This window comes from Hemiscyllium ocellatum, chromosome 36 (genome assembly GCF_020745735.1).
Source record: "Hemiscyllium ocellatum isolate sHemOce1 chromosome 36, sHemOce1.pat.X.cur, whole genome shotgun sequence".
Taxonomy (NCBI): domain Eukaryota; kingdom Metazoa; phylum Chordata; class Chondrichthyes; order Orectolobiformes; family Hemiscylliidae; genus Hemiscyllium; species Hemiscyllium ocellatum.
The window spans coordinates 44,264,973-44,278,947 of record NC_083436.1 but is presented as its reverse complement, the minus strand read 5'-3'; positions in this window follow the sequence as shown (position 1 = coordinate 44,278,947).

Sequence of the window (13,975 nt, the reverse complement as noted above, 5' to 3'; positions counted from 1 at the left end):
TGACCCATTCATATTGGATTGGGATTGTGCCTCTTTAAATTATTACTGCTCAAGTAGGCCATTCGATCCATCATGTCTGTACTGGCTTTTAGAAAAAACTGTCTAGTTAAGCCCAGTCAGCATGTACCCCATTGGCCCTGGAAATGATTCCTTGTTAAATTCTAATTCTCTCTCAAGTCATTATTGAATCTGTTTCCACCAGCGTTCCAGGCAGTGCATTCCAGGTCACCAGTTACTGTACGTTGCTTTCTCCTCACCTCACCATTGATTAACAGATCCATCCAATCAAGGTCCTCTTGTTTACTGACTCCCCTGCTTGTGATTTGTTGCTCATGGTCAGCAGGGAGCTCTGGAGATGGAACTAAATAATAAGGTATTGTAATGGAGCCAAAAGCAAACTTGATTCAGGTGTCTGAGTTGGTCTCTGTCACATTTATTTCCAATGATATTCACCAGAAAGGCAGCCAGGACCTGCAAAAATCATCTTTTAATCTTCTTGGAGCTGTTCAGCAGACAATAGCTCAGTGACAGGCGAACACTACCGTGGGTCTACTCTAAGCTGTAGCTGTCAGTTGAGTGGATTCTCCCTCGTGTCTACTATCTGCATCCCACACCTTCATTCTTCATGATTATCATTCATTCCATCTCACTGGGCTCTCACTCCTATTTGTGCTCTTGAAGTCAGTATTTTTCCATTAAATAGCTTCAATTTTACTTTCACGGGCTTAATTTTTGAGTCACATCTTAAGCTCCTTTACACAAGGTTAGACCCCACGTAGAGCACCAGGAGCTGATCTGGGTACCACACCTTAGGAAGGCTAGATTGGTCTTAGAGATTTACAAGAATGATACCTAGACTTCAGGGGTTAAGGTATGAGGAGAGATTATACAAATTAGGCCTTTTCTCTTGAGAGTTTAGCAGGTTAAGGGGTGATCTGATTGAAGTTTTCAAGATATTAATAGGAAAAGACAGGGCAGATAAACTATTTCCACTGGTTAGGATTCTAGAGCTAGGGATATAGTGTGAGAATTAGGGCCAGAACATTCAGGAGAGATGTTAGGAAGCACTTCTACACCCCAAGGGAGGGAGAGGTATGGAACCCTCTTCCACAAACTGCAATGGATTCTGGATCAGGTGTTAGTTTTAAATCTGAGATAGATAAATATTTATAAAACAAAGAAGTGTGGATGCTGGTAATCTCAAACAGAAACAGAAATTGCTGGTGAAACTCAACAGATCTGGCAGCATCTATAGGAAGAAAGCAAAGTTAATGTTTTGAGTCTGTTGACTCTTCCTCAGGATTGGATAAATTAGATAAATTTTGTTCAGCAAGGGTATTGAGGGATATGAGCGAAAGGCAAGTATATGGAGTTAAACCACAAAGCAGCCATGATCTCATTGAATGATGCAATGGATTCAAGGGGCTGAATGGTCTACTGCTGATCCTATGATGCATGAAGCACACTGTCATGCTCTCTTGATGTTTTCCTTCTTCAGTCAGCATTCTAACTGCAACAAATTACTTCTCACCCTTCGACCTGACAGCCTGTTGTATGATGTAGAATGAATTGTCAGTATCATTGGCTGACCTTTCCTCAGTAGCCGCCATTATTGGCTTGTTTACCTTTCCAGCTAAGCACTTGTGTAGAAAGTCATCGTGTGTTTATTCTCCCAGTATTTATATCTTGTCCTTTGCTTGTTTTTCTGCAAATATTCTTTGCTTTTCTCAAAACTTGCTGTTCCCATTTGGCCTGGACAGTTCTTCAGCATCATGCAAAGCCTCATCTGTTTCTGCTGGAAGTATGTTCCAGATGATGATTGACAATCTGCACTTCTGTTTATGTTGTTAGCTTTTTTGTCAGTACATTTCTCCTCTCTCAGCAGTCGTGCTCTCATGTTAGGATCTCTTATGCCTAATACAGTGCTGTTTCTGACGTTTTGAGATTTGTAGCTCAGGTTGAGGTTTTGAATGTAGGTTTGCTCGCTGAGCTGGAAGGTTCGTTTTCAGATGTTTTGTTACCCTACTAGGTAACATTATCAGTGGGCCTCAGGTGAAGCAATGCTGATGATTCCCACTTTCTATTTATATGTTTGGGTTGGTGATGTCATTTTCTGTGGTGATGTTATTTCCTGTGATAAAGTCACTTCCTGTTATTTTTCTAGGGGGTGGTAAATGGGGTCTAACTTGATGTGTTTGTTGATAGAGTTCCAGTTGGAATGCTATGCTTCTAGGAATTCTCGTGCATGTCTTTGTTTGGCTTGTCTGAGGATGGATGTGTTGTCCCAGGTGAAGTGGTGTCCTTCCTCATCCGTATGTGAGGATACTAGTGAGAGAGGGTCATGTCTTTTTGTGGCTAGTTGGTGTTTATGTATCCTGGTGGCTAGCTTTCTGCCTGTTTGTCCAATATAGTGTTTGTTACAGTCCTTGCACGGTATTTTGTAAATGACATTAGTTTTGCTTGTTGTCCGTATAGGGTCTATATAAAACAGCAGGTAACTAACTTGATAGCAGGAATTTTCAGTATTGCTTCACCTGAGGGCCACTGATAATGTTACCTAGTAGGGTAATGAAACATCTGGAAATGAACCTTCCAGCTCAGGGAGCAAACCTACATCCATTTCTGATGTGATCAGCTATCAGCATTCCAAACTTTCAGGATTTATCTAGATGTATCAGCATGATTACAGATTGATCAATAGACCCCCTTTCCCCTTGAGCTCTGATATTGGACACATACCATTTATAAGTAACATTAATATGGTGATTAAAGCTTGTAAATCTCTGCAGTCTGGCTTTTCTGTTCCTCTGAGATCCAAGCTGCAGTATAGATTGTGTTATAGTTTCCCAGGCACTGATAGCAAGTTTGCTGGGGTTTTTAATTTATTTCTTTCTGCAATACCACAGTTTTGTCATTGAGTAGAGGATAATAATTATTTCAACCTACACGTTCCAAGGCTGGATCCTTCCTGGCAACATTAAAAACAGAAGGTGATGAAAATAGTGGACCAGGCAGTACCTGTGGAGCAAAAGAGAGAAAGAGTTAATGTTTTGAGATCAATGACTTTGCGCGGGAAATTCTGCCTCTCGTAATTTAATTGAGTTTTTTTGAGCATACACCAAAAAGATTGAGCTTAGCAGTAGACGTAGTCTACATGATGTCCTTAATCAAGCCTTTAACAAGGTTCCGTATGGTAGACTGGTTAGTCAAGTTAGATCCCATTGGATTCAGGGTGAGCTGGCCAGTTGGATACAAAGTTGACTTGACAATAGGAGACAGAGGGTGGTGGTGGAGGGTTGTTTTTCACACTGGAGGCCTGTGACCAATGGTCACAGAGATCAGTTCCGGGTCCACTTTTGTTTGTCATTTATATAAATGATTTGGATGAGAATATACAAGGCATGGTTAGTAAGTTTGCAGATGTCACCAAAATTGAAGGCTATCTAAGATTACAAGGAGATCTTGGTCAATTGGGTCAATGGGCTGAGGAGTGGCAGATGGAGTTTAATTTGGATAAGTGTAAGATATCGTATTTTGGTAAAACAAACAAGACCAGAATTTATACAATTAATGATAGGGCCCTGGTTGTGTTGTAGAACAGGGCGACCTGGGGGGGTCAGGTATATAGTACTTTGAAATTTATAGAACATAGAACATAGAAAAATACCGTGCAGTACAGGCCCTTCGGCCCTCGATGTTGCGTCGATCCAAGCCCATCTAACCGACACTAGCCCACTATCCTCCATTTGCCTATCCAATGCCCGTTTAAATGCCCATAAAGAGGGAGAGTCCACCACTGTTACTGGCAGGGCATTCCATGAACTCACGACTCGCTGAGTAAAGAATCTACCCCTAACATCAGTCCTATACCTACCACCCCTTAATTTAAAGCTATGCCCCCTCGTAATATCTGACTCCATACGTGGAAAACGGTTCTCATGGTCAACCCGATCTAAACCCCTAATCATCTTTTATAAGGTAAGCAGGATGGTGAAGGGGGTATGTTTGCCTTCATTGCTCAGACCATGAAAGTAAGGAAGTTGGGTCATCACATTGACGTTGTACAGGACGTTGGATGAGACCACTTTTGGAGTACTGCGTAGAGTTCTGGTCACCCTGCTATCATTAAATTGGAAAGGGGTCAGAAAAGGTTTACTGGGATGTTGCCTGGACTGGAGGTTTTGAATGATGAGGATAGGCTAGGACGTCTTTTCACTGGAGCGTACGATATTAAGGGGTGACCTTACAGAGGTTTACAAAATAATGGTGGGCTCTGATAAGGCGAATAGTAAGGATAGGGGAGATTAAAACTAGAGGGCATAATTTTAAGGGGAGAGGGGAAAGATTTCAAAGGCTCCCGAGGGGTAACTTTTCTCTCTCGTGGTGGCTCATATATGGAATGAACTGCCAGAGGAAGTGGTGGGGGCAGGTGCAGTTATAATGTTTAAAATACATTTGGATAGGTACCTGAATAGGAAAGGTTTAGAGGGAAATGGGCCCAACGCAGGCAGGTTTGGGAAACTTGGTTGGCGTGAATGAGTTGGATCAAAGGGTCTGTTTCCGTGCTGTATGACTCTGACTCCATAATTGCAAGATCTGTAGCAGTCTGACACTGTTGAGGTTTAGGAGCTGAAGAACAGATGGTTGTAATTTGGCCATAACCAACTCCTAAACTAAACAGTATCCTCGTGAGAAATTTAACTCTTTGAGGAGGGAAGGGAAGGGGCAAACTTAAAATTATAGAAAGTCTTCAGAGAGTTCTGAGGAAGGGTCACTCGACCTACAGCGTTAACTCTGATTTCTCTCCACAGCTGCTGCCAGACCTGCTGAACTTTTCCAGCAATTTCTGGTTTTGTTTCAGTTTATAGCAGATCTTCTCAGATTTCTGGGCCCCTCCCCGGGTAGGATGTGGTGATGTTTCAGTCACATTGTAAGACCCGGCGCGCTGTTCTTCAGGTGGGAAACTTGCTGAGCAGATATTTCTGACAAATAGGAGTAGCTCCACTTGCAATTTCGCAAAACTAATCTGAAAGTTCCAGCGCCTCTGGTTTATACGGCCAGGAGCCACTGGGGGGCAGCGATGAAGTATTTGTGAGGAGTCTGTACACAATTAAAACGGGAAGGTTTCCCCAGTGACTTCATAACCGAGTGGAGACTGGGAATTCCACAGGGATGTGACAATAATGTTGGTGTGACTGACTTGAAGAAGGTGGCATGGTGGCATAGTGGTTAGCACTGTTGCCTCACAGCGCCAGAGACCCAGGTTCAATTCCCGACTCGGGCAACTGACTGTGTGGAGTTTGCACATTCTCCCTGTGTCTGTGTGGGTTTCCTCCGGGTGTTCCAGTTTCCTCCCACAGTCCAAAGATGTGCAGGTCAGGTGAATTGGCCATGCTAAATTGCCCGTAGTGTTAGGTAAAGGGGTAAATGTAGGGGAATGGGTGGGTTGCGCTTCGGTGGGTCAGTGTGGACTTGTTGGGCCGAAGGGCCTGTTTTCACACTGTAAGTAATCTAATCTAATGAACGTGGAACTCTTCCCAAAGAACACAACTTGGTGACCTCGCCAAAGAACACCAAGCTATTGTTTCCAGGTCTGTGATGGACCTTATCTCCTGTGGAGCTCTCCCTCTCCTGCTCTCCCAATTCCAAACAGCTATCTCCCTCCCAAATCCTCCTGGTTTTGCTTCGTTTCCTCTCCTTGTCCAGTCTCTTCCCAATCTTCAGGAAAATGGGCGTGAGGAATGTCCGATCAGCCATGATCCGAATGAATGGTGAAACAGGCTCAATGGGCCAAATCTGAAAATGTGTTGCTGGAAAAGCGCAGCAGGTCAGGCAGCATCCAAAGAGCAGGAGAATCGATGTTTCGGGCATGAAAGAAGAAGGGCTCATGCCCGAAACGTCGATTCTCCTGCTCTTTGGATGCTGCCTGACCTGCTGCGCTTTTCCAGCAACATATTTTCAGCTCTGATCTCCAGCATCTGCAGTCCTCACTTTCTCCTCAATGGGCCAAATGGCCTACTCATTATAGTATGCAATACAATATCCTTTTATTGTCACATGCGCTGCAGTGGAGGAGCACAGTGAAAAGCTTTTACACTGTCTGCCGTCTCATGGTGACATTGTAGGTACAAATACCTAAATACAATTCTTGGATGCAACAGTGGAACAACAGTAGTTGCATTACTTAGAATTGAAAACTATATTAAGAATAGGGCACCATTAAAGGGTTGACGTTCCAGTAAGGTAGGAAATTCCAAATAGACATGACAATGTAGCAGCTCAATGCAGAGCCTCTGCATGGGCCCCGTCATGTCAGACCCCAATCCAAAGGCCGTTCCCACTCCACTCTAAACCCCAGTCTGCTCTGTCCCTGCTCTCAGCTGCTCCAAGATAAGTCCCAGGACTGCCTCCCCCCGTGCTGGTCTCCCCCCAGTGCACACTGCTCCTGTTGCTCCTTTGTATGGTCTCACGTGTTTGGTTTCTTCTGATGCCCTATTTTACCAGTTGCCTGCTCCTGACCCTGCCTCCTCTTCACTATGGATGCCCGATCCATCTACACCTCAGTTCACCATGTGGACACTCTCAGATCTCAGCCCATTGAATGGGGTCCAGATGATCCCCATCCAACCCACCCAGCTCAGCTGGTTTTCTCATTAAACTATTTCTCTCCCAACTTGTTTCTCTTTGAGATCGGGAGAAGAGTCAAATTGGACTCCAAACACTAACTCTCACTCTCCACAGATGGTGAGTTTCACTGATTTTATATATTCGCCAAGTGTTCCTCTGTATTAGCCCTGAACCAGCATCATTAAAGCAGTACACCTGGTTGACACTTCCCTGGGATCTTGCTGAGTGTTGCTGTGTTTCCAACATTATAGCAGTGAGTACGTTTCTAAAATATTTCACTGACTGTGAAGTGTTTGAGATGGTCTGAAGTTCCCCAAGGTGTGAAGTAAGCACAAGTGAAGTGGGCGGCACGGTGGCACAGTGGTTAGCACTGCTGCCTCACAGCGCCTGAGACCCGGGTTCAATTCCTGACTCAGGCGACAGTCTGTGTGGAGTTTGCACGTTCTCCCCGTGTCTGCGTGGGTTTCCTCCGGGTGCTCCGGTTTCCTCCCACAGTCCAAAGATGTGTGGGTCAGGTGAATTGGCGATGCTAAATTGTCCGTAGTGTTAGGTAAGGGGTAAATGTAGGGGTATGGGTGGGTTTCGCTTCGGCGGGTCGGTGTGGACTTGTTGGGCCGAAGGGCCTGTTTCCACACTGTAAGTAATCTAAAAAAAAATTAAAAAAAAAGTCTGGCTTAAAGCTGTCTCCCTGATGCATTGTCAATGTGAGATGGCAGAATTTCCTGGTAATGATCTGTAAATTGCCTGTGAACATTATAAAATTACTCTTTTGTGTTATCAGTTTGTTGTCAGTAGAAATTAGCTGTTGATAATTTGATACTACGCCCAGTATCCATAGGAACACACCTCAGTAGTGAGCCCCAGGAATGTCCAATAGAAAATCATTTAGGCCCCTTGTCAGCCACCCAAGAGATAATGGCTGATCTGTGACTTGACTCCATTATCCCCTTTCGTTCCATGTCCCGCAAAGATCCAGGTTTAAAATTATTACCTGCATCAACACCTCTTGCTGTAGTGTGTCACCGTCCTATCGCCATTTCTGTCTCTGAACTTCTCTCCTGTCTCTGGTGTTGAGCTTGTGTTCCCATAGCTGGACTCCCTGTGGGGTAGAAATCTTCTGCATTGTTTCCCCTTCCAAAATCCTTCAAATATCATGATGTGGAGGTGCCAGTGTTGGACGGGAGTGTACAAAGTTAAAAATCGCACAACACCTCTTGGACTATAACCTGGTGTTATGTGTTTTTTAACTTTAAATATCAAATCATCTTTTAACCCTCTATATTCCAGAGAATAGACCACCTTCTGTCACCCTCTCCTGTTATCTGTGCCTGGTAACATTTGATAAACCTGTGCTGTATAAAAGGATAATATATCCTTTTGAAGTTTCCCAAATGGAGTGAGCTTCCTGGGCAAGATCTGGCAGCAGACGTTCTTCTGATGAAGGGTTGGGAATCCCAGGAAGACCAAACTGAACAAAGTCTTTGGAAGGTACCATCAGGGTTGATCAGCAGTGGATTTCGCTCTTCCCGAGTCTCCCTCACCAGTTGGGTGGAGAAAGGAGTTCCCCAAAGTACTGGGAGCTCTCGGGAATATTTGTTCATGGAGCCCAGGCACCTTTTGGAAGGTGGGCTTCCAAAAATTCCCAGGTTTCCCACCTTCCTCCGATTCTGCTGACAAGCTGGGAGATGTTGCGACTCTTTGGAAATCATGTCAGTGAGGACCATGAAAATAACTTCTCCGATTGAAGCATCTTAGTTCTTGAGTTGGGGAAAAGATTTGCAATTCTTTGCATTATTATAAAGTCCTGCCTATCCTCTTAGGTAGTAGAACCAGAGCTGTTCATTCATGTAATGTGTTTACTTCCAATATAGAGGTGGGTCAGCTGTAAACTGAGTAGGGAGAGGCCATTCAGCCCATTAAGCCTGTTCCACCATTCAATTAGGTCATGGCTGGTCTCTCACTTAGTTCCATTTACCTGCGTTGGATCCTAATTCCTTCGAAACTTGAGAAAACAAAAATCTAATAACCTCAATTTCAAATTTTCTAATGATTCCCCAACCTCAACAGTATTTTGGATGTGAGGGAGGATGAGGGGAGAGAGAGAGTTTCAGATTGTGTGACAACACATTTCCTGACGTAACAGTGGTTATGATTAATTCACAGCATTAAGGCATCACTGGCTAGGTTGCATTTCCTGTCCAGCCCAGTTGTTCAGGGGGTAGTTAGGAGTCACCCACATTTCCTTCCCTAAAGGGCATGAGTGAACCAGGTGGGTTTCTCTAACAATCAGCAGTGGTTGCGTTCAGCGCAGAAACACACCTTTCAGTCCAACTTGTCCATTCAGACTGGGCATCATAACCTAATCCAGACCCACCTGCCAGCACCCAGCCCATATCCCTCTAAACCCTTCCTATTCATATACCCATCCAAATGCCTTTTAAATGCTGCAATTGTACCAGCCTCCACCACTTCCTCTGGCAGCTCATTCCATACACGTACCACCCTCTGAGTGAAAAAGTTGCCCCTTAGATCCCTTTTAAATCTTTCCCCTCTCACCCTAAACCTATGCCCTCTAGTTCTGGACTCCCCGATCCCAGGGAAAATACTTTGTCTATTTATCCTGTCCATGCCCCTCATGATTTTATGAACCTTTATAAGATCACCCCTCAGCCTCCGATGCTCCAGGGAAAAGAGCCCCAGCATGCTCAGCCTCTCCTTATATCTCAAACCCTCCAACCCTGGCAACATCCTTGTAAATATGTTTGAACCCTTTCATGCCTCACAACATCCTTCCGATAGGAAGGAGACCAGATTGCACGCAATATTCCAAAAGTGGCCTAACCAACGTCCTGTACAGCCACACCATGACCTCCCAACTCAATACTCTGACCAATAAGGGAAAGCATACCAAACATTTCCTTCACTGCAAGGTTTCTGAAGGTTTGTAGCTCAGGTTGAGGTTTAGGGTGTAGGTTTGCTCGCTGAGCTGTAGGTTTGATATCCAGACGTTTCATTACCTGGCTAGGTAACATCATCAGTGGCGACCTCCAAGTGAAGCGAAGCTGTTGTCTCCTGCTTTCTATTTATCTCAACAACATAATCTACAAACAAACCAACGGCACACCCATGGGATCTCCGCTATCAGGATTCATAGCGGAAGCAGTAATGCAAAGGCTAGAACAAACAGCCCTACCAACCATCAAACCCATCTGGGTCCGCTACGTAGATGACACCTTTGTCAAAACAAAATGAAACAAGATAGAAGAGACATTTAACATCATCAACAACCCCCTCACAGACATAAACTTCACCAAGGAGGAAGAAACCGACAGCAAACTCGCATTCCTGGATGTCACAGTCGAAAGAAAGGTCAACGGAGAACTACAAACCTGCGTATACAGAAAACTGACAAACACAGACCAAATACTTAACTACACCAGCAACCATCCCAACACACACAAACAAAGCTGTATCAGAACACTATTCCAACGAGCCATCACACACTGCAGCACAGACAAACTTCGGAAAACAGAGGAGAACCACCTATATGATGTATTCAAGAAGAACGGATGCTCAAAAAATACAGTGTGCAGATTCCTCAAGAACAAACCACGACAAGCAGACCAAACACAGCCAGAAACCCTAACCACCTTACTGTACATCAAAGAAGTTTCAGAAATGACAGCCAGACTACTAAGACCCCTCGGAATCCTAGTAGCACACAAACCCACCAACACTCTCAAACAAAAACTAACAAACTTAAAAGACCCAGTACAACCCATGGACAAAACCAACGTCATCTACAAAATTCCATGCAAGGACTGCCACAAACACTACGTAGGATAAACAGGAAGAAAGTTAGCCACCAGGATACACGAACACCAGCTAGCCACAAAAAGACACGACCCCCTCTCCCTTGGAGCCCTACTCACAGATGAAAAAAAAGCACCATTTCGACTGGGACAACACATCTATCCTGGGACAGGCTAAGCAAAGACATGCCAGAGAATTCCTAGAGGCCTGGTACTCCAACCACAACGCCATAAACAAACACATAGATCTAGATGCCATCTATCAATCCCTCAGAAAGGAACAGGAAATGACATCACTACAAACCCCAAGAACCCCATCCAGGACAAACATACAAATAGAAAGCAGGAGACAACAGCTTTCCTTCACTTGGAGGTCGCCACTGATGATGTTACCTAGCCAGGTAATGAAACGTCTGGATATCAAACCTATAGCTCAGCGAGCAAACCTACACCCTATTTCCTTCACTATCCTATCTACCTGTGACTCCACTTTCAAGGAACTATGATTTTTTTTGTTGAGTTAAAATGGAGGGATTTGAACCCAGATCACCAGAATGTTCCTGGGTCTCGGCACTAATAGTCTAGTGATAAAACAACTAGGCCATCACCCTGAGCAGCCCCACCCAATCACTCGCACTTTTTGAATTCCACTGATCACCAGAGCAAATAGTTCCTCCAGTCTACACACGTGGTCTTGCTCCCGTGCACTGCTCTTAAAATGCTTAAATGTCATGATCACATATCAGTCTTCTTCCTCGTCCTTTGTTCTCCTGTAATAATTACTTTTAAATTTGCCCAAGGGAGTATTGTAGAAGAGGTAATGTTTGGCTGATATTTCCTTCAGCCTTATCTATGAGCATCGTTCACACACTCTGTCAGCTGAGGAGAATAATTGGTACCAATTCTCCCAGCAGTGTTACCCAGAACAATAAACAATCCCCACAGCCACACCTGCCCCATCATTCCACTCCCTTGTCTGATCAGTGCTTCAGGGAGTTCCCACGCTCGCTGAGACTTCTGTAAAACAGAAATGGGTTCAGAAGTACTGATACACAAATCACTAAAAGTGACAAAGGTTCGCAGGGGCACTATCAAACAAAGCACTGACTACAACAGAGCAGGAGTAGGCCATTCTGCCCCTCGACCCTACTCTGCCCATTTAATGAGATCATGGCTGATCTGCTCCTCATTCCATACACCTGCCTTTGGCCCATTTCTCTTAACAGCTTCACTTAGCAAAACTTTATCACTCTCAGACTTTAATTTAACACCTGATCCTGCATCCCTTGTAGAAGAGAGCTCCAAACCTCTCCCACCCTTTGTGTGTGGAAGTGCTTCCTAACATCTCTCCTGAACGGCCTGGCCCTCATTCCCAGACTGTACCCCTAGCTCTGGAATCCCCAATCAATGGGAATAGTTTCTGTTTATCTACCCCTGTCTTTTCCAGTTAATGTCTTGAAGACTTTGATCAGATCACCCCTTAACCTTCTAAATTCTCGATGATCTCTCGCTGTATTAAACCCCAGAAGTCCAGATATCATTCTTGTGAACCTACACTGTGCGCTGTCTCCAAGGTCGGTCTATCTTAAATTACAAGATCTGACATTTTTCAATGACAGCTGTAAGCTACTGAAACAGAAACAGGAAAAGGTTCTCAGGAAGTCTGGTAGTGCCTGTGGCAAGTGAAACCGAGTCAATCTTTGAGATGGATGCCCATTTATCAGAACTGGGAAAAGTCTGAAACAGAGGCAGTTTTGAGTTTGCTGGAGATAAGTACAGAAGTTTTTCACATTTTACACATGTTTCTGCTGCCAGGCGAGAGCAGCCACTTCTGACAAATCTTTCGTCTCTTTGTTTTCTTTTCTTGCCCTGTGGTCACTGTCTTTGACCCTGGAGGACAAACTCTGCTGTCACTCCATCTTTCCTGTCTTTCAGACTTCCCTTAGGCCCTGTCAATCGGGGTACATCCTCAATTGTTTGATGGTTTGGGCAGTTCAGTATCGGAGTCAACTGGCTAGTCAACAATCTGAATGAGTTTTAAACAATATTGGGGCAGACTGTCAATTTTTTTTACCAAGGTTCGACAACACAGGAGCTAGGAGCATGAATAGAGATATTGTAGAGATACGAGCTGAGAAGAGTTCACAGGTCGGCACAACATTGAGGGCCGAAGGGCCTGTTCTGCATTGTATTGTTCTATGTTCGATGTTCGAAACCTGCTCTAATTTTGAATACCATCATGGCTGATCTTATCTTGGTCTTAACTCCACTTTCCTGCTCACTCCCTGTAATCCTTCTATCCATTCCTGATTAAACATCTATCTAACACCGAGCTTGTGAGTTCGAGCCTCACCTGGAGTACATGTTAGGGGCGGCACGGTGGCTCAGTGGTTAGTACTGCTGCCTCATAGCACCAGGGTCCCAGGTTCAATTCCGACCTCGGGTGACTGTCTGTGTGGAGTTTGTACATTCTCCCCGTGTCTGTGTGGGTTTCCTCTGGGTGCTCCAGTTTCCTCCCACAGTCCATAGATGTGCGGGTTGGGGTGAATTGGCCATGCTAAATTGTCCATAGTGTTAGGTGCATTAGTCATACGGAAAATCGGTCTGGGTGGGTTACTCTTCGGAGGGTCTCTGTGGACTGGTTGGGCCTTTCCACACTGTAGGGAATCTAATCTATCTTCTCCTGACCTGCTGTGCTTTTCCAACACCATTCTCGACTCTGGATCAATATCTAGTGATAGAAACCCACCAGGCCAACATCTCCCCTCTTTCAAAAATCACTGGGAAATGTAGAAATATTTGAACACTTTCCTGTCCCCATCATTGTCTAAACTGGTATGAATAGCAGATGATGTGGTACAGTGGATCAGTAGTTAACACTGCTGCCTCATAGTGCCAGGGACTAGACAAACCATTCTCCCTGTCTCTGCGTGGGTTTCCTCTGAGTGCTCCAGTTTCCACCCACAGTCCAAAGATGTGCAGGTTAGGGTGGATTAGCTATGGGAAATGCAGGGATACAGAGATAGGGTCAGGGGAAACGCTGGTTTCATGGACGTCTAACTTCCTGTTGAGTTCATGTGGATTGGATGGGCTGAGTGGTCTGCTATCAGTTTGTAACCTCTGTGTGTTGTGTGGATACATGACAAAGACATCAGTTGAACTGTTTTATCAATTTTACATCCTAGCAATTCTTTTTATGTTGAAGTCAGTGGTGGGGTGGGGGTGGGGGGGATCCAGTGGCTGTATTGTAGGAATCCAGAGACTAATGGTCTGGAAACATGGGTTCAAATTTCACCACAGTGACACGTGGCATCGAATATTCCTTTAATAAATCTGGAACTAAAAACTAGTCTCAGTGATGGTGACCAACTAACACTTCAAGGAGAAAGTGAGGACTGCAGATGCTGGAGATCAGAGCTGAAAATGTGTTGCTGGAAAAGCGCAGCAGGTCAGGCAGCATCCAAGGAACAGGATGGCTTATGCCCGAAACGTCGAATCTCCTGTTCCTTGGATGCTGCCTGACCTGCTGCGCTTTT